The 27,103-nt window shown below is 55.8% G+C and overlaps 1 protein-coding gene across 3 annotated transcripts in view; it reads left to right on the plus strand.

Moving 5' to 3' along the window:
• The first annotated feature begins 311 nt into the window (after nucleotides 1-311).
• Nucleotides 312-27,103, plus strand: part of LINGO1 (leucine rich repeat and Ig domain containing 1) — a 205,778-nt gene continuing 178,986 nt past the window's right edge. For all 3 annotated transcript variants that reach the window (XM_055277598.2, XM_055277603.2, XM_055277601.2), the window contains exons 1-2: nucleotides 312-456; nucleotides 23,500-23,614. The gene's annotated coding sequence lies outside the window, so the exon portion shown is untranslated. The remainder of the gene's footprint in view (nucleotides 457-23,499; nucleotides 23,615-27,103) is intronic.

Genomic DNA, 27,103 nt, shown 5'->3' on the forward strand with positions numbered 1-27,103 from the left:
GGGGTCCCTACGGGGAGCAGCGGGGCACCTGAGGCCGACGGGGCCCAGGGCTGCCCTCCGCAGGCTCCGGCCGTCCCGGCAGGGGGTCTTTGTGAGCGCTCCAGGAGGGCGAGTCGGGAGTGCGGAGCCGGGTGTGCGCGCCCGGGTGTGCGCGTGTGTGGGCGCCGGGCAGTGGGGGCGCGCGGTAGAGATTCTGCCGGCATCGCGGCGTGGCGAGCAGGAGGCAGGAGCGGGACGCGCAGGGGAGCCGGGACCCTCCCGCGCACACGCACATGCACACGCTGCGCGCTCTCACGCGCACACACACGCCCTCCCTGCCGCGCTCGCCGCCGCGGCCACCATCGCGGAGCCGAGCCCTGCGGAGCGGGAACCGGAGCCGGAGCGGGGACCGGAGGCAGCCGAGCCGGGGGATGCCGGCCCGGAGCGGAGCCGCGCGCGGACGGCGCGCCCGGGACGGTGAGTGTGACCGGGCCGGGCCGCTCCAGCGGGGCCAGGGCCGCAGGGGCACAGGCCGGGGAGCCGGTTTGTCTGCCCGCCGGCGGCGCGGCGTGCGCGGCCTCTGATTGGGCGGGAGCCTCGGGGGCAGCGGCGGGGGTGGGGTGCTGGGTGCGCGTCCGTGGGGGGCGTGCACGCTTGGGGCTGGGATGGGGCGTGCTCGGCACCCCAGGCCGCGGCCCCGCCTCACCCTCACCTACCGCTGCAGCCCCGGCGACTTGCAGCAACTTTGTGGAGCCCCTGGGGCGCGGCGGGCCGGGAGGGGTGGGGACGGAGGCGCTTTCAGGGTGCAACTCCGGCCTTCCTTTCCAGAGAAGAGAACGCGAGGGGAGCGAGGCGGGGGCGCGGGCCAGGCCGCCTGGCGGGCGGAGGGGTGCGCCTCCACCTCCTCAGTCGCGCAGCCACCGGCTCTCTGGGACACCCACCTAGGCCCGCGGCGCCGCGCTGGAGCCGCTCCGGGCGCCAGACTGCTGTGACCCCGCCAGGGTCAGGCGGGACCGCGCGGCGACAGCTCCCAGGCCCAGGGCCCAGGAGGTTGTCTTTGCAGGCAGGCGGAAGACACCAAGGTTCAGTTGGGGGAGTGCGGAGACGTGCCCGGGCGTGTATGTGTGTGTCCCCGCGCCTTTTGCTCCTCAGGACGGTGGCTGGAAGAAGGGAACTCGCCGCAAGGCGCGCCCCACCAGACCTGGACCCTCAGGAGCTCCCAAGAAGCCGGGGATGGGAGGGGGCGTCTCCAGGTCTGCCAGCCTGGTGCCCCATCCCTGCTTGGAGCCCTGCCCCCCGCGTGCCTCGCTCTGCATTGAGGTTGTGGCTGTGCTTTGTACCCTCTCTCCTCGTGAGTCTCCTCCCACACTCTGGACCTGTGCTGGCTGCCTGAGGGAACCTCCCCACACCCCTAACTGCCAACCCAGCCAGTCCTGTGGAAGATGGGATGGAAAGCTGTGGTCCAAGATGGTGCCTCTGAGAGGGAGAGAACCCCGTGTCTCCTGGAGTGAGAGGCCCAAGGAAGGGTCTGGGGTCAGGACTCCTACAGGGTCCTCATCCTCCTTGTTTCCAGGGCGGGTTTTTCCTCCTCTAGGAAGCCTTCTCTGGTTGCTCCTGAGTCCTTCCAGCTTGGACTTCCCTGGGGTTGTAACTGCCAGGATCCCAAGCAGCCCCCATCCATATGCCTTCTTTCCTGCCACTCGCCTGTGAACCTGTGTGGTTAGAAGTCTTGATCTCAGCCTGGATGCTGCGTGGAGGGGTGTGGTGGCTGGACCAGTCAGTATCTACCTGGGTCTCTGGAGTATGGTAATGTCTATGGTAATACCAGCTTTCAGGCTTAAACCTTACTTCCACCTCCATTATCCTTCTGGAATCTCTCAGCCACTTTGTGAGAATGCAGGACCGGTGGGCAAGTTTCTTATCCATTTCACAGAGGAGGATTTTGTGGCAGAGATGGAGGTAGTTTTCTAAGTCTCAGGACAGCCCTTTTCCACTGCGAGGGTATCCGCTGACCCTGGTCTTTGGTGAGGCATGGAGGGCACCCAGGCCTTCTTTATTGACCTGGCAGGCGGGCTCCTGCTGCGTGTGGCACGTTTACTGGGCCAGCGGCTGTTCTTAGCTGGAGGCAGTTGAGCAAAAGCTCCTGACCTGTGGGACCTTTTGACCCTAGCTTGGTTAAATATGTGCTTCCTGGATTTGGGGCCAGAGGCTGTCTGTGCTTTGCCTGATGGTTTGGAAGCCCGGATCCTGTCATCCTCTGCACAGCTCTGGGATTTCACTACCATCCCAGGGATCCGAATCACTCCCGCCCAGCCTGGCACTCTATGCTGGGTCCTGGCATTGTCCTTGTGTTTGGGCCCCAGAAGCCTTCCTACCGTCTCCATCCTAGAGCCCCTCTGTGGGCCAAAGATGCCCCGTGGAGATCTAAATGTGCACTGGGGGAATTGGAGAGGACTCTGGTGGCTATCGTGGCCACTTCCTCCCCAGGTGGCCCACCTGAAGAACAGGAGGTCAGAGCTGTCAGCCCCAGGCAGGCTTCTGTGACTTCCCTCAGTCCTGCTGGCAGCCTGGAGTCATTCCCAGGGCCTTCCGGGTAAGAGCTGTTGCCTGGGAGTTACCACTGGGGGTGGGGCTAGGCCTGCTGGATCCTGGCGGTGGCCTCCTCAGCCTTTGCTGGCTTCCCCCTCCCAGGCGGCCTCTCTCTGCCTCTCCCCGCTCCTCTCTTGTTGGCTATGGCTGATAATGGCCTTTCTTTGCCATTGTTTTTTTCTTCTCTCTGTCTCTCAGCTCCTCTTCCTCTTCCCCTGTGGCTCCCTAAGCTCCAGACTTTTGCCTCCTGAGTGTTGACCAAAGCTCTGGTTGACATCCAGGTGGCTGGAGCATGGCAAGACGCCTAGCTTGGTTCCACCCCTATCATCCATGCCTTCTTGAACCCCTGCCCCGGTTCTTCTGGTAGCTCCACTCCCACCCCAACCAACTCCGCAAAATGAACCCTTCATTTGGGGTCCCAAGCCCATGGTGAGGGGGAGACCAGGGGCACCTATTTGGCGCCTGGTCTATTCTGCCGGGGGTGAAAATTCCAGCCAGGGGCTCCCAGACCCTATTGGCTGCCCCCTTTAGGAAAACAGCCACTTCCTCACCCCAACCTCCTGACTGGGAGGGAGCAGTGCCCAGTGTGACCCCCTTAATTTCCCTCCCCAGGCAAGACCTGACCCTGCTATATTTGTGTTTTAAATTGCAAAGATATTCTAACAAATCCAGTGATAAGAATTTATTGAGTGGGCTGGGCCTTGGGGTGACAAGGGGGAAAAGCTGCCCCTGACCTCTCAGGCATAGCTTTGTGGGGGCTGAGGGCTACCCTGACCAGTCTCAGAGTTTCTTCCGTGGGCTTCTGGGGCCCAGACCACTGTTCCCAGGAACCACGCCTTGGCTCTTACTCTCCGTGGCCTGGTGCCTCACTTCACGTTTGGAGGTATCTTCTGGCTTGAGACCTGGACTGAGTGCTGGGGATACCAGTGATGAGCCTGGGCCCCTCCCCGGATGGGCTCTCAAAGGGGAAACAGATTTGGACCCATACCTCTGAGTATTAGTGAAGCTGGCTGGGTAACCGAGAGGCTCCGTGGGGGAGTGGCAAGGGGCTATTTCAGAAGGAGGGGACGGGCAGGGCCTTGACCTGCTGAGATTTTCCTTCACTTGATCGATGCTCAGTAAATAATCGTTGACTAAATGAGTGAATGGAGAATGCGAACGTGAGTGGGGGCTTTCTAGGAAGATGGCACGGCGCTGGCAAAGGCATGGAGGTGGGAAGCGCTGGGCAAGGGTAGAACGTATTTGCAATGGGGTAGTTCACACGGGGGCATGGAGAAGGTTGGCACCAGACAGAAGAGGATCCTCAGTGCCCATCTGAGGAGTGTGGGCTGATTCTGAATTCAGGGCTTGCAGGGTTGAAGTTCTGGAGGAACACAATTCGATTTGCGATATAAACCACTTCTCTGGTGGTCTTGGGTGGGGTTGTCCAGGGGCTGGGAAGACTTGGGTGGGGTGATCTAGGTCGTCAGAGTTTGGCGAGGGCTCAGGATTCACCAGTCCCACCACCTGGGCATACAGAGGTGGCAAGTGTCCTGAAGTCATAGATGCAGCCTCCAGTACTGGCCCTGCCACTGTGTGCACTTAAGTAAGCCCCTGAGGCCCATGGGTCTGCCTCAGTTTCTGTGTCTGTAAAGTGGACACGTTTGTTTGTCTCCGTGGATAACTGGAGTGAGTTTGAGTGGGATTTTGTGACCTCGGAGGAGGGCTACAAAGGAAAAGGGGTAGAGGGCTGTTCGGCATTGCTGTTTAATAGAGGAAGAGCTTGAGGCCTAGAGCGGGGCAGTGACTAGCACAAGGTCACTAAGCAAGTTGGGAGTGGGCACTGCAGTCTCGGGTTTTTCTGGCTGTGCCTGTGCTTGCTGGGCAGGGGTGGGTGGGGTGGCCGGGGCCTCGGGGCCTCTGCAGAGGACGTCCTTAGGCAGTCATTTCAGCACTCCAGCTGTCAGAGAGCATATGAGGCCATATGGTCACATCAGGGGAGGTGCCAGCCACTGGAGGAGGGATAGCAGCTGCCACCATGGTCTTCTGGATCTATGTGGGCACTGCCAGCCACCAGGGTCAGGGCGAGAGGGGGCCAAAGTGGAACTTCGGTGTCCAGATTGGTTTGGACGTGGAGGCTGGGCCTTGGCGGGTGGCCCAGTTCCAGCACCCATCTGCCAGGGCAGCCAGCTAGGCAGCTCCATGCCCAGGACTGATCCAATTAGCTCAAGGCCAGCTGTGCCAGCCACCCTCCTCACATGCCCCACCCAGCTCTGATGGCCTTACCATGGGATGGCAAAGTGCCTCTGCTGTCAGGGTCACTGGCCTCAGTGGAGTGTGACATGTGCCCACACCCTAAGCGCTGATTCTGAAACTCTGAGACTTTGGGGTGTGGAGTGGCTCCTCGAATCAGCCTGGCGGATCCAAAGGGCCTGGGCTTGGATGCCAGATGGAAATGGGTTTGAATCTTGGCTCAGCTGCTTCAAGCTGGGTGAGCTTGGACAAGTCACTTTACTGAGCCTCACTTTCCTCGTGGGTGTCATGGGGGGATGATGTCTACCATAGCCCACTTGGAAATAATGCATGTAAAGCAGCCACTAGCCGGAGGCATTGTAGGATCTCAGTAAATGTTAGCTGATATTTTGCCCTCTGCAGGAAAGGGAAGTGGGTCAGGTTGGAGTTTCAATGTCCAGGTAGAAGTAAAGAGGAGCCTTATTATTATTATTTTCCAAGGCAAAATCTGCTTTATAATTTTGTGTTTTTATACTCCTTCTTTTGTTTAGTCCTCATGGTAGTTCCAATAAAGTAGGCAGACAACATTGTTCCATTTCACAGATGAGAAAACTGAGGCCACGGTGGGAAGTGAGTCTCCAGAAGCCACACAGTGGGTTAGGCTTGACCCTGTTTCTGGACTCCTGGTCCAGTGTTCTTGCTCCACAGTGAGGCTTTCCAAACTTCTGGGGTGGAGACTAGGGGAGGAGTGGCTTTGTCTTCTGTCTAGACCAGCTTGGGTGTTCTAGAGACTCCCTTCTCGGCCCTGTTTCCATTATAGGTGCAAGGACAGGCTGTCACGGACTGGTAGCCAGTCTCAGCTGGGGCTGCAATGAGGCATGCTCAATGAGGCAGCATCTGCTGTATTTCTCCATCTGCCTCAGCACAGCAAGGGGCTGAGATTGGGGGGCTTCCTGGGGGCAGGAGAGCCCAGGGATGAGTGAGGGGTGGACCTTCACCTCCCAGGCAACCCTGGCCATGCCAAGGCGAGCAGGCCTGAGCCTTCTGGGGCAGGGTGGGGAGGGCGCTGGGCCCTGGCCCTTTCTGGTGTATAACCTTAGATCACTATCCTCTTTGAGCCTCGGCTTTCCCCTTTGGACACTGGACAGAATGATCTCCCTGCCTGCCTTACAAGGCTATTTTTGAGGCTCTAATACGTATTTTTCTACATGGCAGGGCATTATAAAAACATGCTATTTCACGCCTGTAATTCCAGGACTCCCCTGTCCTGCAATTTGATGATCTATGATCATTCAATGAATCACTGTTTGGGCGCCTCCTCTGGGCCTGGCTGTTCTGGGTGCTGTGGGGACAGAGATGAGTAAGACCAGCCTCTGCCCTCTTGGGGCATGCAGCCTGGTGGAAACCATAGACAGATCTTCCCAAGCCCAGGCTGGCTGTCATGCTGTCACCCAACACCCTTCCAGCACTCCCTGTTAACTCCAGGCTGGCGTTCCAACACCTCGGCACCTTGCACAACCCTATGTCCCACCCCAGCCCTCTCTCCCAAGCACCTCTCTGTGTCCCCAGGCTCCAGCCAATCAGGTATGCTGTCGCTGTCCTCCTCCGTGGCCCTTCCACCTGAGAGTTCTCCCCCATCTCTGTCCATGGAGATCCCACCCACTTTTTAAGGCTCAGCCCAAATGCCACATTAAAAAAAAAAAAACTTCTATTGGCCACCCCTCCTGGAAGCAGCCCATCCTTCCTCAGAACTCTGAGAGCAGTGTATCAGCTTTACATTTAGGGAACATTTATGATTTACTGTGTACCCACTGTGTGCAAGGCCTGGGGGTGCTTTGTCTTTCTTTTGACTTGGGAGCACCTTGGTGGCAGGGACTGGGTTTATCCATCTTGGGTTCCTTGGGCGTGCCTGGGGGCCAACCAGGCTGATCGTGGGCATGCAGTGCCTCCCTTGGGGCCTCTGTGGCCACTGCCACTTCCTCCCTGGGTAGTCCCTTGGGCCTGGGGATTTGGGCTAGGCCCAAAACATCTGTTTGAGAAGCTCCCGAGTTATGGGCTGCTTTGCTGCTGAGATGCTCATCATAGATACGGCCCTCCTTGTCCCTGAGGGCTGTGCCAGGATGGGGTGGGGCCACCCAGTCACTGGCCATACATAACTCTCCCCGATGAATTGCACAGCTCTCAGCAATTAGCGATTGATCATTTGGGGTACTGATAACTCTCCATTATCGATCCATGGAGGTGAGCCTGGCCAGTGTTGGCGAGGGTCAGCTGGGCCTGGCTGGGAGATTGCGATCATGGCCGTTTATTTCTGACCAGGAAGCTCGATAAACAGGAGCCAGAGAAAGAGACGCAAACCCCCATCTCCGACCCACACTGCCAGGGTGGGGATAGAGGGCTGGGGAGGAGGGGGAGTTGGAGCAGCTGGGGAGCTTTTGCCCACCTCCTCCACCCTCTGTTCTTCACCTGCCTTATTTTGCTTCCAGTCTCTTCTGGCCCTGGGCCTCAGCTTTCCCATCTGTTAAGTGGAGATTTCAGTCTCTTTGTCCGGTGACACTTTGCCTTTGAATGAGATGCCCAGGCAGTTACTGACTTGTCATCATTTCTGCTCCACCGGTAGGGGCATTCTGAGGCTCTGAGAGGATGGAATCAGTATCAGGACCCCCAGCCCTGGGCTGCTCTGCAGAGGGCATGGGGAGCCTGGTGGGTGGGGGAGGTGTGGTCACAAGACAGCAGTCACCTCAATAAAGGGCAGCGTCTGGCTTCTGAATGTGTTAAGGCTTTTAAATGCGCAGCTAGGGCTCAGTGGAATTTGTGAAAAGCGATTTCTAGGGAAACAACATAAAGGAGATGGCGGGGGGGATGTTTAACCTACTTCAGAGACCCAGTTGTCTTTCAGGCATACCAGGAGCACCAGGCATTGTGTGTGGGGCTCCTGCCTGGCTCATGTGACTGTGCTATTTTTTTTTTTTTAATTTTGTTGGGAACATTTTCAGACATACGAAAAAGTAGAGATAATAGTACAGGGAACTCCCATATACCCCTCATCTAGATTTAACAATTGTTGACATTTTCCCACATTTTGCTTTATCTGTTTTTTCCAGAATATTTTAAATTATAGACATCAAGCCCTTTCACCCCTAAATATTTCAGCATCCATCTCTAAAAAGTAAGATAAAATATTTCTGCCTAATCATAAGTGGTCTCAAATTTTTTTCATTTTGTCCTTGGGAGATAAAGAATCTGACAGATGAGCAGACTGGGACCTCTGAAGCGACTTGGCCTGTCCAAGGTCACATAGCAGCGAAGGGGAGGGTCCTCTGCAAAGGCCCTGAGGCCCCAGCCACCCCACCCACCCCTGCCCAGCAAGCCACAGGCACAGCCAGGAAAACCCCAGGCTGGAGTGCCTGCTCCCAACTTGCTTAGGTGGGATCTAGGAGGCAGGCTGCGGATGTAGCCCAGGATTGGACAGACACAGGAGAGGTGGGGGAGGGGAGAGGTGGTCTGGAGCTGGACTCCTCTGAACAGGTTCCTCTGGCTCAGACTGGAGGTTCCACCTGGAAACAGGAAGTGACCCTCTTTTGGGTTAATTATCTCTTTCTTTTATTTGCTGTGAGGATTAATCAGGAACTGCAGCGTCAGGAAAATCTAAAACAACTTCTTGTTTATTGTTTAATTTAGGAGAATGTTATCAGGCTCGGGCCATGCAGGGCCAGGGGAGCCTCTATTGGCACAAGCAGCTGGGCTGTCCCCACCGGCCACCCTGTGGGTGCAACCAGGAAGGTGGTGGGAAGGCCGGTCTGGCAGGAGGGGTTGGGATCGGGTCTGGACAGCTGTGGGAATTGGGGTGGGGCGGGGGGTGTTGGGGGCTTGGGGCTGCACCTGAGATCTGGGCTGGACCAAAGACTCTGTAACCTCGGAACAGAGATCGGAAGTGAAACTCAAGGGGGTGAGCTTCTGAGGGATGTGTGGACATTGGGGAAGGCCTTGGGCTGCCTGAGGCCCCACTGAGGAGCTCTCCTCTGTCTTCCGGCCTCTTGCCCGAGCCTGGACTCCTCCCTGGGAGGCTGCAGCAGGATGACTGCCGTCTACCAGCCTAAGGTAGCTATAGGTCTCCCTGGGCTTCCCCGCCTCCTTGGGGTTAGGGTGATCTCTCCTCCAGCACTCTCCGATGCTTGGGACTCCCTGAGGGGTCCCAGAGGTCACAGGTATGGAGTCACAGAATGCTAGAACTAGAAGACGTACTTAGAGATGATCTCATTCCTCCTCTAGGTTCCAGATAGGAAACTGAGGCACAGGGAGTGGCCAGTTCTGTCTCGCGTCTCATGGTAAAGTACTGCAGAGCCTTGGCAATAAGTCAGGCGTCTGGCTTCTCAGTCCCAGGATCCTCTGCTTCCAGGCCACATGGGCTTGTCATTCAGGACCCACTAGTGCTCTCCTGGGTACAGAGCCGGGAGGCTGGATCAGCTGCGGAAGGGCTGCCAGTCATCCCAGGGGGTGGGCCTAGGATTCCCCTATTAGGGTCTGCCCTCCTCGCTCTCCCTCTCCTCCCTAGATTCCTGTGTGTGTGTGCACGTGTGTGTGAGTGTGTGCACGTGTATGTGTGTGTGTGAGCCTAGTTACCCGTGTGTATGCTTGTGTATGTGTGTGTGAGTGTGTGCATGTGTGTGCGTGTGTGTGTTTGTGTGTGTGCCTAGTTACTTACCCGAGAGGAGAAGAGCTGTGCAGGTTGGGGAGGAGGCCTCAGTGGAGTGTCCTGAGGCTCAGCCATCTGGGGCTGAGACTGGTCTCCTGTCCATAGTGAGCCCCCACAGCAAGGAGGAGTGCCCCGATTAGTGCCAGGCTTACTGCTGGGCTTATTCTTGAGGTCAATGGGGGAGTAGGGTAGGAGAGGCCACTGGGAGAAAGGCAGCCAGAGCGGGAGTGAAAGGCAGAGACATCAGAACACCTCCTGATCCCTGCTCTCCAGCCCTGCAGCGCCACCGGACCCACAGCAAGCCTGTGTGTTCTCTGCAGTTGGCGAAGGAGAGGAAACCACCTTACCTCGGACGAGTGGCTCAATGGGAGCTGTGAGACAGGGGCACGTCGCCACCTCTCCTGGGCAACTGTTTCTTCCCTGGCAAAACGAGGCAGGGGCTGGGCCTCCTCTGCTCTGAGAGCCAGGTGGGGAGGACGGGTCATGGCTGGCTGTAGGTTGGTCCTTCACCCCCCTGCCAGGCAGGAAGTAGACTGGAAGGGTCACAGGAGACAGCACAGGTCCTTGGTGTCCCCTCAGCCCGCCAGGCCTTCCCTCTGTTCTCCCAGTGCTGTGGGAGTGGGGGGAGGGCACCATGCTTACGGTCCAGGAATCAGGGGTCAGTGACTATATGCTAGATCCCAGAGGGACCTGGAAGAACGTTACCCTGATTTGTGTGCACAGCTGTTCTGCAAGGTGGGCATTATCGACTCCATTTTACAAATGAGGAAACGGAGGCTCAGGGTGGTCATCCGCCTGGTTAGGGCTGGGGGTGAGATTTGAGCTCAGGACTGCCTGGCTTCCCCAGATCCCGCTGTCTTTGAGGCCTGGTTTCTGCTCTCATCCTCATCACTGCCTGCTGGGTCTTGGTGCTTGCCTTTGTCCAGTAGGGCTGGGAGGATGGCTGAGGGCTGACTTGCAGGCCTCGGGCTGGAGGGAAGGCGTGCTCTTCGTCTCTCTGGGAGGCTGAACCTCCATTCACCTCCTCCACCTGGCCTGGCAGATTCTAAGAGCTCTGGCTGAGGCTTACCAGCATTCTCGGAGGAATCCTTCCTAAGCCAAACAAAATGGGAGGATCCTGGCCCTGTGCTCAGGGATTGGGCCTCCATGTGTGTGCAAAGCTCTTAGAGCCTCCAGTGCCCTTTGCTCCTAGACGGCACGTGCCTTCCAAGTGAGCATTTATTGGGTGACTGCATGTGGAGTGGGAGCCTGAGTGCGCATATATGGGCCATCGGGGCCTGGGGAGTCACACCTGAGGGTTGAGCGTGAAATAGGGCAGAGGAGAGTTCACTGAACCCCTGTTAAGTGTTGGGCAAGTGCCAGATGCTTTACCTGTATTACCTCATTTAATCCTAACAGCAACCCCATGAGATGTGCACTATTACTATCCCCATTTAACAGATGAGGAAACTGAGGCTCAGAGAGATTGAGGGACTTGCTGGAGATCATGCAGCTAATGAATGGAGGAGCTGGCATTTGAACATAGGAGCATTGCTTCTACAGGAGGCTGTGTCTGTGTGCCAGGCAGGGGAGTCTGTGCTGCAGCTGGGACGAAGGCAGTGCGGTTTCAGGAAGAGGTGTCTGCTCTGTATTTGGAGGGAGGAGGTCAAGGGTCCAGCGAAAGTCCAGGTGAAGGAGGGATTCAGCAGCAGAGGCCTGGCTGGCAGGCCAGCATTCGGGTCTAGGGCTGTGTGATCTTGGCTCAGCTTCCCTTCACTGGATCCAGATCCTCAAACCTGCCTCACCTCCCTCTCAAGGCCTTTGTCCGGATACAGGAATGCATCCTTATGCTCCTATATCTGGGCAAAGGCCTTGCGGTGAGACTGACTGTGGCTGCTCAGAAGACAGTCAGGGCAGTGTGCCACATTGGGGAGCATCTGCAGATGAGGCTGGAGAGGGGCCCAGGCTGTGCAGGCCTCCAGTGCCAGCCTGCAGTGGTGGATGTTCTCTGGATTTTGAGCAGGGGAGAATTGTGTCCAGGTCTGAGGTTTACAGGATGGATCTCTGGTGGCTGGGGGCCATGGGTGGTGGGGAAGGGGTGAGTTAGCAGGGGGCAGCTGGGGGCTTCTCTCCCTCTTGCTCCAAGCCTGCATGGGTAAGGCTCATCTCCATATCTTCGATTCTTTCCATCCCATTCCTTGCCTCCTAGAATGTGGAGCTGGGTGGGGAGCAGAGGAGGTCCTTGGCCCCTTCCAGGCCCCTCCCTCAGAGACTGTAAATATTTTGTCTCCACCATCTCTGCTGCTGGAAATTGCTGCTCTTAACGCCTTTTTTCTTTTGCTTGATACAAACGAACGCTGGAAAAATTCCGTGCCGGGCGCTCACTCTGTTGCTTCTGCTCATGCCCAGAGTCCCCTCCAAAAACTCTAATTGCTTTTAAGCTGTGATAGTTGGCAAAAGCAGTTTTCTTTACATTATGGAGGAAAGGGGAAAATCCACCAGATTTTCTTCTTCCTTTCTTCCCCCCCGTTTTGACTCTAACCTTTCGTTTTGAGTTCTCTGCACTGCTGCTGTGGTCCTGGGAGAGAAATGGAGTAGAAGAGACGTGTGCAGGGAGGCAGGAACACCCACAAACAGGGCATTTTGCCTCTTTGCACCTCAGTTTCCCCATTACAAAGTGATTATATGTCCATTGATTCATTCCCTAGAGGTTCCCTGAGCACATCCATTTGAAGCAACTTGAGGGCCAGGACTGGCTGCTGCCTGACACATAGTGGGTGTTCCATTAAGTTTGGCCAGTTGGATAAACAGCTCCACTGGCAGCCAGGCACTTTGCCAAGCACTGGGAATGTGCAGGATGAATCTGAGGCAGCCCCTGCCCAGGAGAGCTCACTGATTAGAGGGGCACCACCACACAAATATAATCACTGCATTACTGAGTTGCACTACAGGTGGGTCCTGGGTATGAGGAGCCCAGAGCAGGGCATGCCGGGGGACTCGGGAAAAGCTGCAGGAAAGAGAAGCATTTGGACTGCGCCTTGAAGAAGGGGTAGGAGATGGGATGAACTGGGCCAAGGAGGAAGGAATTCCAGGCAGGAAACAGCATGCGAAGGCAGGCAAGGGTGACCTCTGAGAAGCTGGGTGTGGCTGGAGCCGAGGCTGCCCAGATGGGCCTGAGCTGCTAGGGAGAGCTTTGCATGGTAGGTGGGGAGTTTGGACGTGATCTCAAGGTAACGGGCAGCCCTGGAAGGGTTCCAAGCAGGAGACTCATGCAGGGAAGATCCCTTTGGCTCCACAGTGTGGATGATAGGGGAGGAGAGATGCTGGCTAGGAGGCTGGTCACCACGAGCCTGGGGGGAGATGGGAGGATGGTAGTGTGAATTTGAAACAAGCCTGGAGACCCAGATCCTGGCACTCACCTCCTCTGCCTGTGCTGTGGGGAGAGGCACTCCAGGTCTTCCCTGGACTGGGGGGTCGGGGTCCCCTAGAGTATCTGGGGAAGCAGGCGTCCAGTTCATAGGCCTCTGCCGCTATGGTTGGGTTTGCTTCATTCTCTGTTCCTCAAGTGTATAGCCCTTTACAGTTTGTAAAGCCCACTCACCTCTGATCCCTAGGTAGATCTGAAAACAGTCTCCTGGGGTGGGCAGAGCAGGATACCCATCCCCTGTGGACAGATGTAGGTCAAGCTCGCCCCAGGGCCCTGAAGGCAGGTGGAGCTGGGGAGGGGATTTGAACCCAGGCTGCTGCCTGCTCCACTTCTGCTGAGTACCCCTCCGCCCTCGACCCTCTTCCTCACCTCTCCTCCTGAGCCCTGTGCTTCTTCCCTGTTTGCAGAGAATGTGGGGCTTTTCAAAAGAATTAATGATAGAAAATAAATTGGAATCGGAGAGGAATCATCGCTGGGCATTCTCGGAGGGCCGCCTCTGCCCTCGCGTCTCTCAGCCATATTGAAGCTGGCAGCCAGACCGGAATATGAATGAGTCTGGGGCCAGCATTGCTCTTAATCTGCCGGGAAGCCCTCCGTGGTCAGATGGCACTCACCAGCGGCAACGCTGTTTGTAATGAGGCTTCGGCAGCTGCTGGACATCACCAACCAGGACTGATTTCTCCAGGATGGACTCACAGTCCATGGCTGCCGAGGAGAGGTGGAGGGAACCTCAAGCTTAGGTCCCCACTCCCGCCAAAGCCCTCTGTTGGGGTCACAGCTCTTAGGTCAGCCCCGGGTGGGGTCAGGTATCCCTGCCTGAGGAGAGGGGGTACATGGAAGACCATCAGTGGTTCTGGGTGTCTGTGTGATCCTCATCTGGGTATTCAAGGCCTCCTGTGAGTCCTTGGCCCTCTTGTCCTGTCTCCTTCAAGAAACCTTCCTTGATCAATGCCCAGCTCACACTTGTTCCCATTTTTAAGCTTCTTGTGGCCTTTGGAGCCTATAGGGGCCCGGCAGGAAATGCATGGAGGAAATGCATGCAGCTGGCTGGGTGTGATGCAATATGGGGTGATAGAGACTGTGGCAACACGGAGGCACCAGGACCACCAGTTTGGAAGCCCTACCATGGGCACTTCCACACAGTTTTGCTAAGTAGACAGTGCCCTTGCTCCACAGCCGCAGCTCTCATCTGCCAACTAGCAGAGAGCCCCCTGAGGGCAGGCCCCGGTCTTTGCCCTGCAGCTTGTCCTTCCACGGCAGGCCCAGCTAGGCATGGGCTGGGCACCTGGGCAGGCCTCCCACAAAGCATTAGACTCTGTGGACCTGGGGTATCACTCAGAGTAACCCTCTTGCTTAGAGATGGGGAAATTGAGGCCCAGAGATGGAGGGTGGGTGGAAGGTCTCTGTTCTGTTCTGTTATATGGTGCACCCCTGCCCTTATTAATCTTCCCAGCAGGAGTAGGAGGGCAATTTTTGTACTCTGTTTTAGAGAGGAGGAAACAGGCTCAGGTGGCTGGATCCAGGGAACACTGCAGGCCTGCATTTGAATTAGTCTGTTGGAACCCCGATGCTGGCCATCTCTTTCTGGCAGGATTAGGGGGTGCTGAGGCATGCACAGAATCATCCAAAGGGGACAAGTTGCATTTGTGCCCAGAGTAAGCCCAGCCGAGGGTGCGAGGCCTGGGATCCTGGCTCAAATATACCACCAACCCCCTGTGTGACCCAGGCCAGGCTGAGGGAGGCCCCTGGAGGGGTCAGGAGCAGTTGGTGGGGGGCCACTGAGGCCATGTGGCGTGGGCTTGGCTGCCAGCCGTGCTCAGCACTCCCATCCAGCCGCTGGGCTCCCTTGGCCCCAGGCTCATAATGAACCCTCTCACTCCTGTCATCTCTATGGTCACTATAACGTGGGAGGTGGTAATCGTAGTACCCAGGAGGGACCTGGGGCTCTGCAGGCTCACTTAGCAGTGTGGGACAGCCCAGGCAGCCAGTAGCCTGCTGCAGCTGGGAAGCAGGAGGATGAGAGAAGTGGGCCTCAGGCCGCTGCTGGGTGGGCAGACTGCACAGACCTCTCAGCCCTCCAGCCTGGAGCCGGGGCCAGGCCAGCCACAGCCCTGCACATCCTTGCACACACTCAGACTCACGTGAACCTCCTTGTCTAGTGAGACTCAGGGTTGTTGCTCACTCACTCTGACCTCTGCCCATCCAGCCTGTGCTCTCGCCCTCCCCGATGGGGAGGGGAGCTCACCCCTTACCCAGACAGCTTGCCTGCCTTGGACAGCTCCCTCCCCTCTCTGGCCATCTACTTCTAGTGACTCACACATGGATCCTGGCTTGGGGCCCGGGGCCACAGGACTTGTCCTAGTCCCTCCCCCCAGCACTCTCTCCTGATGTGCAGCGCATATCGTGCCTGGAGTCTGCGTTCCTATGGGGGTTAGCCTTGCCCTGTTCTGCCTGGTGCTTCTGGATCTTTGGGCTGGGGGCCCCTGGAGGAATCTGATGAAAGCCATGGCCCTGTGTTAGAGACGGCGGCCCAGCCCCTCCTGCATGTGTATCGTCATAGCCAGTTTTGTGCAGTTTCGGGGCTCACAGACCTCTGTAGTCTTCCCTCCCTGGGAACCCTGTTGGGAACTCCTGCTTTACTCATTCCCCAGGTGACATAATTAATGTCACCTGTTGTGCTACCTAGGATGAGATGCAAGGTGTCCCAGCCCCCAGGCCACACCCTTTCTGCTCTACCCTGCTGCCTTAAGAAGGTCCCACTGTGTGTGGCTTAGGGGCTGAGAGCTGTGTATTAGGCTGTTCTTGTGTTGCTATAAAGAAATTCCTGAGACTGGGTAATTTATAAAGAAAAGAGGTTTAATTGGCTCATGGATCTGCAGGCTGTATTGGAAGCATGGTGGCAACATCTGCTCAGCTTCTGGGGAGGCCTCAGGAGCTTTTACTCATGGCAGAAGGTGAAGCGGGAACAGGCACTTCACAGGGTGAAAGTAGGAGTGAGAGAGATGGGGGAGTGCCACACACTTTCAAATGGCCAGATCTCAGATCTATTGAGAACTCACTATCACGAGGACAGCACCAAGTCGTGAGGGATCCACCCCCATGACCCAGCCACCTCCCACTAGGCCCCACCTCCAACACTGGGAATTACCTTTCACCATTAGATTTGGAGGGGATGTCCAAACTATATCACTGTGAGAACCCATTCATTCATTCTATAAACATCTTTTTTTTTTTTTTTTTTTTTTTCAGATTTTTTGTCTGTTTGTTTTGTTTGGAGATGGGGTCTCGCTCTGTCGCCCAGGGAGTGCAGCGGTGTGGTCTTAGCTCAGTGCAGCTTCAAACTCCTGGGCTCAAGCGATCCTGCCACCTCAGCCTCCTGAGTAGCTGGGACTAGAGGTGTGTGCCACCACTCCTGGCTCAGTCTATAACATTTGTGCCCAATGCCTCCTCTGTGCTAGGCCTAGGCTGGTTTCTAGGGTACAGAGAAGAGCAAGACCCAGCCCCTACCCCTGGGGAAGTCAGACCTGTCAGCAGTCACAGCTTAGGGGATGAGGGTGGGACAGAGGTGAGCACAGGGTAGGTGTACCAGAGGGGCTTCACCCCAGCCCTGTAGGGAGAGGCTTCTTAGAGGATGGTGGGGACTGGTCAGGGAGGACAGGCATCCCTCAGGGGGAACAGAAGGTGCAAAGGTTTGGAGGCTCAGTTCTGTTGAGGAACACAGGAGGCCCAGTCTGATTGGGGGGTAGTATTGGGAGGCACTGGGGTCAGGCATGAAGCTGAAGGCCACTTGGGGATGGGCCCCAGGGGGCCTGGTGGTCCCAGTAAGGAGTGCGGGCAGGGAGCAATAGGGAGCCTTAGAAGGGTGTGGAGCAGGCAGCCATGTGTTTGGATCTGCATTTTGGAGTGCTCCCCTGGCAGCTGCAGATGGAACATGGGTGAGTGTGGAGGTGGGGACAGGAGACCTCCAGGAAGCTGTGTTAGTTGTGGCTCAGACCCAGGTAGAGAGTGTCATTCACCACTCATCAGGAGGAGTTTGCTGGTCCCTGTAGTCCCTGCTTCTTGGAGGAAGGTGGAACACGAGCTGTGCAAACAGTTGTTCAAGGGAAGGGGGCCTTCTGGAACTGGAGGGGGCTTTATGCTCCTTCTGGGCAGTTTTCTCTGAATTTGTTGATTGACTCACAAGTGGGAGGGGCATTTCCAGCATGGCCTGATCTCTGCAGTTTGCCACCTGCTCCTGGCCCCTCTGCAGGCCTGCTGGCTGCCTATACCTACTAACATACACACAAACACACACACACACACCTTGGGGAACACGACACACCACACACACACTATGCACACATATACATGGGTCTGCTGTGTTCCTCTCCCTCCAGACACACACATGCTGTCTCTTTGCTGTCATCCCTGAGAGTGACAACACACATACACACACACTGATTCTAGATTACAGACACGCCTCTGCACCACTTGGAACCCACATACCCTCCAGAGTTCACCTCTGCAGACCCACATGTGCCCTCTATCTGTAAGCACCACATACCTGCATGCCCCAGTCACCTCCACGCACCCCATGGGCTCATCCCCCCCACTCTCTGTACGTATAGGGAGAAACACACCCCAGCTTCTCCCTCTTTTCCTCCCTCTCTCTCTCCCTCCCTGCAGCACTGGAGCCTTGAAGCCCCCCTTTCCTGGAGTTTTCTGCAAAGGCCCTTTCTATGTTCCCTTTATCCCTCAGCCCCAGTTCTGGGTTCCCCAGGGCGGTGACCATCTCAGGGTTTTCTGGACACCTAGAGAAATCCCTGACCCTCACCTGGGAGAGCTGGAGCCTTGCTGAGGAGCCACAGGCCCTGGCTGCCGGCGTACCTTGAGCGACCTCCTGCCCCTGTCGACCTTGGCCTGGGGGAGCGTAGGCATGGGTTCCACAGTCTCCAGCTGAGGTTCTCAAACTGGTCCTAGAGCCCTAGCGTTTCCAGAAGGGGCCTCAGGGATACGAGGGTGGGGCTGGAGCTGGATGGGGCTGAATAGATGGATGTTGGTCCCCTCCCCCTTCAACCAGAGCAGCCCTGCTTAGATCTGCATTTCCTATTAGGGTCTGATAAGGATTAAAAAAAACCCATTAACTCTTTATTGATTTTGTTTTTCTGATTACAACAGAAGACCCAACAATACATTTGTGGAAAATAGGCCCTGAAAACCCCCTGTCCCACCGCTCGGAGGTGATTGCTGTAAAGCCTGGCGTATTGTCCTCCAGCCTTTTGGGGCATATAGCAACAAATCGTTAATTACAGAAATAGGCTCATGCTGAAATAGCATTTTACAGCTTGATTTTTTTCTCTGTTGTTATACATAGACGTGCCTCACTCTGTCAGATGGCTGCAGAGTGTTCCATAGCGTGGACATGCTATATTTTATTTGAACTTTCCCTTATTGATAAACGTTTAGGCCGTTTCCAATTTCTTTTTCAGTCTTACCAGCAATGTTTCCATGAGCATCCTTGGGTGTGTATACATGAATGCTTGTGCTATTATTTCATGGGAGAGGCTCCCAGAAGTGAAATTACTAGGTTGTAGAGTGTTTGGGTTAAACTGTTAATCAATGTTGCCAAATTACCCTTCCAAAGGTTGAGCCAATTCCCCCTCCATCCAATGGTCTGGGAGTGCTCATTTCCCCACATCCTCGCCAGCACTGCTTGTTATCAATCATTTAAATTTTTCCCAATCTGATAGGCAAAAAATGGTAGCATGTTGCTTTCATTTGCATTTCCCCGATTGCTAGTGAGATAGAACATCTTTTCATGCATTTATTGGCCAATTTAATTCCTCCTCTGCAGATTTCTAATTCACTGCCAATTTTTCTCTTCTTTTGTCTTTTTTCTTATTGATTTGTAGGGGCTCTTTGCATACTAGCAGCATTTTCTTCCATTGTCTCATTTGCCTTTTAACTTTGTTTGTGTGTCTTTTGCTGTACGGATGTTTTACACATTTATGTACAGTAGTTGGATTTGTTGAATTTTCACTTTATGGCTTCTGGATTTAATGTCTGGCATAGAAACGCTTCCTCCACTGCATCAGATTTCATTTCAAATAAGAATTTTATTGCTGAAAAATCTTTGCACAGCCCTGGTTTGTAGGCTCCTTCCCAGCTGTGTGTCTGTTCCTCTTGGCAGCTGCAGGCCTGGCTCTGGGGGAGGGGAGGGGTGGCCCCATCCATCCATGCTCCATCTCCATCTTCAGCTCTCTACTCTCCCTCTGTCCAGCTGGCTTTGGGGTCACTGCTGCTCTGTCTCTTTCAGAGCCTCTATCTCTCGTATGCTCTGCCTCCACTCCTCTGTCTCAGCTGTTTTCCTGTCCCCAGCTGGTTTCCCATCAGGCAGCAGTAACTAGGGACGTGAGGTGGCAGTGGTGGCAGCCCTTAGTGGGTTGGGGACAGAATGTGCCCCCCTTGCCCTCTACCTGCCAGCCTAGCACCAAGTCATGTGGGCTGGAAGGGGAGGCCCTAGCCTGGTTCTCTCTCTGGAAGAGACTCTTTTCCTGCCAGAGCGCAAGGGAGGGCTCTGAGCCAGTCCTAGTCCCTCCTGCATCAGGAAGCCTTCCAAGACAGCTTCTTCCTCCCTTCCCACAGCTCTGAACCTGGCCCTCCCTTCTTTCCTTGTGGGTCTTTCCCCGTCCTGCCTTCTCAGTGCTGAGCTGCCTGGAGTCCACCTGGCCACCTCTCAGGGCCTTGGTTTCCACCTGTGTAACATAGGTCCTGGGCAGCTGTCGCAGCTGCTGGGAGGCATGGTACACACAGAGCTGGTGGGTTTCCAAGCTAAACTCTGGAAGGTGTTCCCTCTTACTCTCTCAATACAGCCCCATCCCTCAAAACAAAACCCACTAAAAATCACAGGGGAGAGCTTGCATGCTGCTGACAAAGAGATAGGGACTTGTGTTCCTTCCGTCAGGATGGTGGCCAGCAGGGCTTACTGGTTCTCTGCTCACCCCAGGTGCAATGTCATGCCTGGCTTATGGGAGGTGCCCAGGAAAGAGAGAGAGAAAGGGCAAGGACCTAATGAACAAAGCGGGAACTGCTGAGGCTGGGGGAGGAGGAGGCAAGTCTGGGGCCCACATTCTTTGAGTTACTCCTGGGTAGCAAGGCACTTTCTTCACAGTCCCTCATTCCTGGGGCCTGGGGTGCTAATGAGAAATACCCACCTTTACCTCCTGGAGGCGTGGGCCCCGGGTGGAGTGTAAGGGGGCCTTGGGCTTGGGGAGCAGCTGGGAGAAAAGCTGGGGAAACTCAGAGTCTCTTAGAAGCATGGCTCAGAAGTGCATAACCTAAAACTCTGAGGGACCCTTCCCTGGGCACCTGCAGTCCCTGGCCTTCTGGCCTGGCGCCCACCCTCTGATCATGACGGTCTGTCTCCTCTGAGCAAGAGCAGTGTCCTTTATATCTCTCTGTTCCAGTGACCAAGCACATGGTAGGTACTTAACAAAAGTAGAATGAATAATGAGGAAATAGCTAGGGGTATTGATCAGAGGGCTCAGGTCTGGGGAAGAGGAGACCTGGGCTCTGGACTTGGCTTTTTGGTTGACTTTCTGTGTGACCCTGACCCTGGTTGGACCTCAGTCTCCCCATCTGTACAGTGGGCGTGGGCCTCTCAAGCTCTGTGATTATGCACCATGTTGTCCAGAGCAGGCACAGGCCTATGTGACATACCCACACAGCACACATGCCAGGGCCCTGCTTTCTGATCAGTGTTTGCTGAGTGTATACCGGGTGCCAGCCCTGCTCAGTGCTGAACCCACTTTGTCAGAGTCCTTGAATAGCTGTTTCTGTGGAGGTCTCACGTTCTCCGGGGCATTTGTTCATTCTGCTGAACACACAGACTACGCAGGCTGAGAGCTCCCTGGGCTCCACTGAGGTGGCAAGGAGCCAAGAGGGCAGATAAGAGGCCCCCAACCTTGGCTGCAGCCCCCTCCATCCTCCTTGGCTGTGAGGCCTGCAGTTGGAGTTTCATGTCTTTCTTGGGACCTGGCACATTGGCAGACCTCATGTCCAGGAGAGTGCCCGGCTCCCACTGCGTCTCCTCCCCTGCCCCAAATCATTGTCATGCTTTGCCTGTGGTCCCATTTCCATAGCAACTCCTTGTGATGCCACAGAGGAGAGTGGGAGCTTTAGGAAGGTTTGGAAGGTTTGGGGGGAAGGGAGCGGGAGGCCCATTCATTGTCTTGGAGCATGGCCACTGGGGGCCCGGAATGGCACTGTGGGGATGGCTTACCCTGCCAGCTCAGGTGGAGCTGGGCTCAGGGCTGCCAGCCAGGTGGTCTGGAGGCCTTCCAGGGATAGGGCTGCCCGGGTTGGCCTGGGCCTGGCTGGCTCGTGCCAATCTATCGGGATCTGGCTCGGGAGGCCGCTGACAGCGCCCCTGTCTGACTAGACCTGGCTTGGGGTACCCGGGCCTGAGAAGCTGCCCAGGCTCTGCTACCCCTCTGTCCCAGGTTGGCACCACTATGTTCTGTCCTGTCCTCCAGGATCAACAACCAGTGGGATGCACCCAGGGCCAGCTGGCAACAGGGGCCTAGTTTGGGGCTGGTGAACCGTGGGACTGGGCAGGCCTCTCTTCACTGGTCTGGGCTGCTTCGTGGCTCTGTTGTTAGGATTGGAAAGCCAAAGTGGGCCCTGGAGCTTGCTCAGCACCCACTTCTCTGCCTCCTTGGAGAAGTCTGCAGCCCATAATATAGGAAGACCCTGGCCCCAAAGCATCTCCTACGTCTTCACCTACCATGCGGCTAGAAATTCCAACATTTGCATCTTAGATTTGTTAGAATGTTGATTCTGGGAGGGACCCTGAAGGCTTTTCCATCTTCTGCCCATATTATAGCAGTCACCTGGGAGCCCCATCCACCCATCCTTCCATCTATCCCATCCGGAAGGCCTTGTGAATGCCCCTGGGGTCCTAGGCCTGTGCCGGACGGCACCCAACAGGGAATCGAGCAGAAAGCGGGGGCTGGCCTGGCCCTCCAGGGAAGACAGAAGCTGCTTGCCCTCCCAAGGGCTGCTGGGAGCCAGGTGCTGGGTTCGATGCCAGCTTCCTGAGCTTCCCTTTCACCATCACAGTTGAAGCCACCCCTGGGCACCACCTGCACTCGTGTTTTCTTAATCTTTGTCTTTGTGTTGACTTACGTTTGAAGGTGGATTACCATGATGCTCCCTAAGCACACATCCAGGAAATCACACCTGTGATGTGCCTGTCATGTTTTTTTTTTCCAATACACAGAAAGAGAAACACGTAACTATGAAAACGAAAACATTTGTCTGCACACCACGAAATCCCCTTGTGCACTCCTAAAAGTGCACACACTTTTCCTTCTTTGGGAAACACAGATCTGATTGAAACCTCTCGGCAGCAGCTCAGAAAGATATTTAGGACTTGGTCTGAGAGGTTGAGGAAACTGAGGTACAGAGGAAGAAGCTTTGCCCGGGGCCACCTGGCCAGGAGGAGGGAGAGCTAGGAGTTAACCCGCCTCCTTGGACTTTGAGCTGAGGTTATGTGCTGCACCATGGAGGCCTCAGAGCCTTGCCAAGTAGCCAGAACTTCCTAGTGCCCTCCCCTACTCACAGAGGATGGAGGTTCTGGTCTAGAGGAACCCTTGGAGAATATATGATGAAGAAATAAAGCAGGATGGCTGGGCATGATGGCTCCGCCGATAATCCCAGCACTGCGGGAAGTCAAGGCAGGAGGACTGCTTGAGGCCAGGAGTTTGAGACCAGCCTGGGCAACATAGTTTACAAAAAAATTTAAAAATTAGCCAGGCGTGGTGATACACACAACTGTAGTCCCAGCTCCTTGGGAGGCTGAGGTGGGAGGATTGCTTGAGCCCAGGAGTTTGGGCTACAGTGAACTATGTTGGCACCACTGCATTCCAGCCCAGCCTGGGTGGCAGAGCAAGACTCTGCCTCTTAAAAAAAAAATGGCAGGAGAGGCTGGGGAATGGGAGGGTGAGTAGGTGGGGGGGTTGAGAAGTTGAGGCTCAGGCCCAGGGAGAGGCACCCTGGTGCTGCCCATCATCCCCTCTCAGGGGTCAGCCTGGGGCCTGCCTCCTGGGAACTGGCTGGGGAGGAAGGCAGGCAGTGGCATTGGCTGGACACCTACTGTGAGCCAGGCCATGTGTGCCTTCTCTCTATCTTCCCAGCAGTCCTGGCAGGAGAGATGGTATCTCTCTTTTATGGATAAGAGAAGTGGCTTTCCCAGGGCCATAGAGCCGGTTGGTGGGAGAGGCATAGTCAGACTCCAGCCTGCCTGGGGCCACAAACTCTGCCCTTCCCAGAGCCCTGCCTGCCCCCAGCGAGTGCCACGAGTGTGTGTGTGTGTGTGTGCGCGTGCATGCATGCACGTACAGGCATGCACAACTGACAACACATCTATGTGTGTAAGCATGAGTTTGCCAGTGAATGAGAGTACATGTGTGAGTATGTGCAAGTGTGTGTGTGTCAGAGAGTGTGTGTGGGGGATGTATGAGTTTTTAATGGCTCAGCCAGGCGGGATCAGACCCCATTTGCAGGCGTGGCCCCCACTGCACCCCAACCACTGGCTGCCCTGCTCTAGCTGACAGCCACCTCTTCTTTCTCCCCACAGCCTCTGGCACCCACAGGCCCTGAGGCTCCAGTGCCCACAGGCAGAGAGGGCGACTGAGTCCAGCCCAGGCTGAGCCCTGCCCAGCTGTACTCCCCAGACACCCACCCAACCCGAGGTAAGATGCCACTCTGGGTGGCAGGGCATGGAGGGTGTGGAGTCTGTAGGGGAGGCTGTCATGGGGCCCTCTTTCTGGGGATCTCCTCATCAATCCCTCCCCACATGCAGCCACGTCCAGGAGGTTTGCTGTGGCGGTGCCACTTGCTGCCAGCTCTGGCTGAAGCAGGGCTCCGGCAGGCAGCTTGGAAGCGTGGGGCATTCTTCCCAGCAAGTGGGTTTCACGGACTGTGCCGGCTAATGGGTTCCCGCGTGGCATGGAAGGTCTCTAAGGGCAGGCTGCAGGGCTCTGTCCTTGATCCTGTCACATTGTTGACCAAATGCGTGCCTGACTTCAGGTCGGGAGGGAGCCAGAACATGTGGACTGAGACAATCAGGGTCCAAGAAACTGTCAAGAGGCTGACATTGGCTGTAATGTGTGGAGTTTAACAGGGCTCCACACCAGAGACAACATGAGGGTCCAGACACCTTCAGGGCGGGATGAGGCTCAGAACCCAGGTGTGTTTGTGCGACAGGCACTGGAAGCCAGGTGACCTTGGCTGTCTGTGAACAGAGGAGATGTGTTCTTGGACTGTATCACGAGGAGCAGGACCCCCAGAATGTGGGAGGTGACAGGTCCTCTCACTTCATCGTCCGTGTGAGGGGATGTGGAGAAACGACAGCATGTCCCAGAGAAGTGGGAGATGGGGAAGGAGGGGGACCTGGGTTGCTGCCTGGCTTGACCCCTGGCTTGCTCATGACCTTGGACAAGTCACCTCTACCCCATATCTGGGCCAATCCCCTGTTCTCAACAGGCCTCTGTCACCCATAAGAGGGCTGCAGAGGGACTTTGCTAAACAGAGGGAACGGTGGGGTGGGCTCGGGGCAGCAGGCTGGCTTGGCATATTGTCCTCATTTTTCAGAAGAAGAAGCCTGGTGGCAGGCTTGGACTCCCTTCTCCTGAGGGGTAGGGTGACGGTTGTATGTGGCTGAGGCTTAGCCAGCCCTGTCCTCACACTGGGAAGCTGGTGGGAGCGGAGGCCTGGATTTCCTTCCCAGACACTAGGCCTTGCTCCGAAGCCCAGTTAGCACCATCAAAACATTTCTGCTTTGGGAAGCTGAGGCAGGCGGATCACAAGGTCAGGAGATCAAGACCATCCTGGCTAACATGGTGAAACCCCATCTCTACTAAAAATAAATACAAAAAATTAGCAGGGCGTGGTGGTGGGCGCCTGTAGTCCCAGCTACTTGGGAGGCTGAGGCAGGGGAATGGCGTGAACCTGGGAGGTGGAACTTGCAGTGAGCCGAGATCACGCCACTGCACTCCAGCCTGGGCGACAGAGTGAGACTCCGTCTCAAAAACAAACAAACAAACAAACAAAACAAACAATATATATATATTTCTGCTAATTAATTGGCTCTGGGTAGAATGAGCAGCTAATTAGTCCATCCAGTTTAACCTGTAATTGCTGCTGGGAGATGGGTGAGAGGATGGGGTCAGGGTTGTCTGTGCAGCAACTGGGGTGACAAGGGCAGGGGGCAGGGGCGTGAGCAGCCTCCCCACTGCCCAGGCAGACGTCGGCACCCACAGGCACCACAGCCTGGGGGCATTGGGAGCTCAGTGGGTGGGGAGATGCAGGCGAGAGCTGACACAGGGCAGGAGGGCCACAGTCAGCTGGGGGTCTGGCAGGACTTGTTGGAACAGGTGACACCTGGGCTAAGCCTTGAAGTCTGTAAGGTGCTTTTCAAACATTTTATTTTTCTGGTTATAAAAAAAGTAATGTGTGTTCTCTATAGAAAAGTGTGAGCGCTTGGGTGTTTAGCCCGTCAGTCTTCTACAAAACATGTATTTATGACATAATTGGGATCAAGCTGTACTTACTGTTTTCTAACTTGCCTTTTACACTTAATCCCATACCAAGATCATTTTCCCATCATTAAATATTCTTCTATAATGTGATTTTTAATGGCAGTGTAGTGTTTCAGCCTGCGTGTACCATAGTGTGTTTAGCCAATTCTCTGTTGTGTATTTTGATGGTTTCTGATGTTCTGTCATTATAAATAATGCCTGAATGAAGAGAGTCATGGATGTAGGGTTGTGATGGGCAGGGAAGGCTTAGGGCGGCAGGGTAGGCCCAGCCTGAGGAAAGATGCAGTGGTAGGGGAGTTTGGAGTGTGTCTGGGGAGTGGTGGGGCCAGAAGGGGCCAGGGCTGGCATGGAGCACCGGAGGCTTGCACCGGAGGCTGAGGAATTGGAGGTTCACTCAGCAAAGCTCTAAGCTCCTGGAGGAAGCTCAGGTTTGTCCTTGCTGCCCCTGCTTCCTTTGCTCCCTCCCTCGGTGCTCCAGTGATTAGAGGGGAGGAGGCAGGATGCTGTGTGTTTGGGAGGAAAGGGCAGGCAAAGCTGGGGGTCCCAGATGACCTCTCCCTCAGTGGTGGGATCTGTGGTGTTTAAACCAAGCCCCTCTGCTCTCTGGGGAGCCTTGCCCAGGTCTCCTCCTGCCAGGCAGGAGGGATGCAGGCACCAGCTCTGAATACTTATGGATTCCTGGGTCAGCGCAGCTGGTCAGACCAGCCTCTCCTTCATCCCCTCACTGGGGGTTGGCTTATGACAGGGACTCTGGAGGGCCAGGGAGGAGGCTGGAGGTGGTTTGTCGTTTCTTCTAGGAAGCTCCCCTGACCTCTGGGTAGAGCTGGTGGCCTCTCCCTAGTGCCGCCCTCCCTGTGCACATCTGTTGGCCCCAGCACTGCTGTCGTGCTGGGTTGGGATCACCCGTGAGTGTGGGCCTGTTTCTCCCAAGGATGAATGTGCAGTGGTTTGTTCATTCTTCCTTCAGCCCATACTCACTGAGCGCCTGCTACACATGAGGCATTGTTCTATGTGCCCAGCATGGCATCCATGGGTGAATAGGTTAGACCATGGCATTGCCCTCATAGAGCCTAAATTATAACAGAGTAGACAGAAGAAACCAGATAAGTAAATCCATAATATAAGATTAGGGAGTAATAAATGCCGCAGAGAAAAATAAGGTTGGAAAAGGGGGCAGGCATGAAATCGGAGCTCTTCTCTGGAGCCCTTCTCTGGAGCCCTTCTCAGGAAAGGCCTCTCGAATGAGGGGCCATTTCAGCAGAGGCCTGAGGAGAGGGAGCAGGCCCTGTGGAGCTCTGGATGGGCTTTGAGCTGGGTCCAGCACAGAGGCCCTCACAGCTGGGCAGCCCTTGAGGAGGAGGGGCTGAGAAACGAGGCATGCAGGGCCAGGAGTTACAGAGTGATGCCTACTGGAGAAAGGACTGTGGGGTGGGTGGGCAAGAGTAGAAGCTGGCAGGCCAGTGGGAGACCCCAGCATCAGTCCAGACCACAGATGGTGGGGCTGGGCCTGGGCGGGAGGAGGGCTTGCGTTTGGAGACTTCAAAGGGGTTGCTGAAGGATGGGCTGTGGACTGGGAGAGGGCCAGCCTGGGAACGGGGCGGGCACTGGAGCCTTGGCCGGAGCCGAGGAACAGGAGTGGAG

The sequence above is a fragment of the Symphalangus syndactylus genome, chromosome 5, assembly GCF_028878055.3.
Source record: "Symphalangus syndactylus isolate Jambi chromosome 5, NHGRI_mSymSyn1-v2.1_pri, whole genome shotgun sequence".
Lineage (NCBI taxonomy): Eukaryota > Metazoa > Chordata > Mammalia > Primates > Hylobatidae > Symphalangus > Symphalangus syndactylus.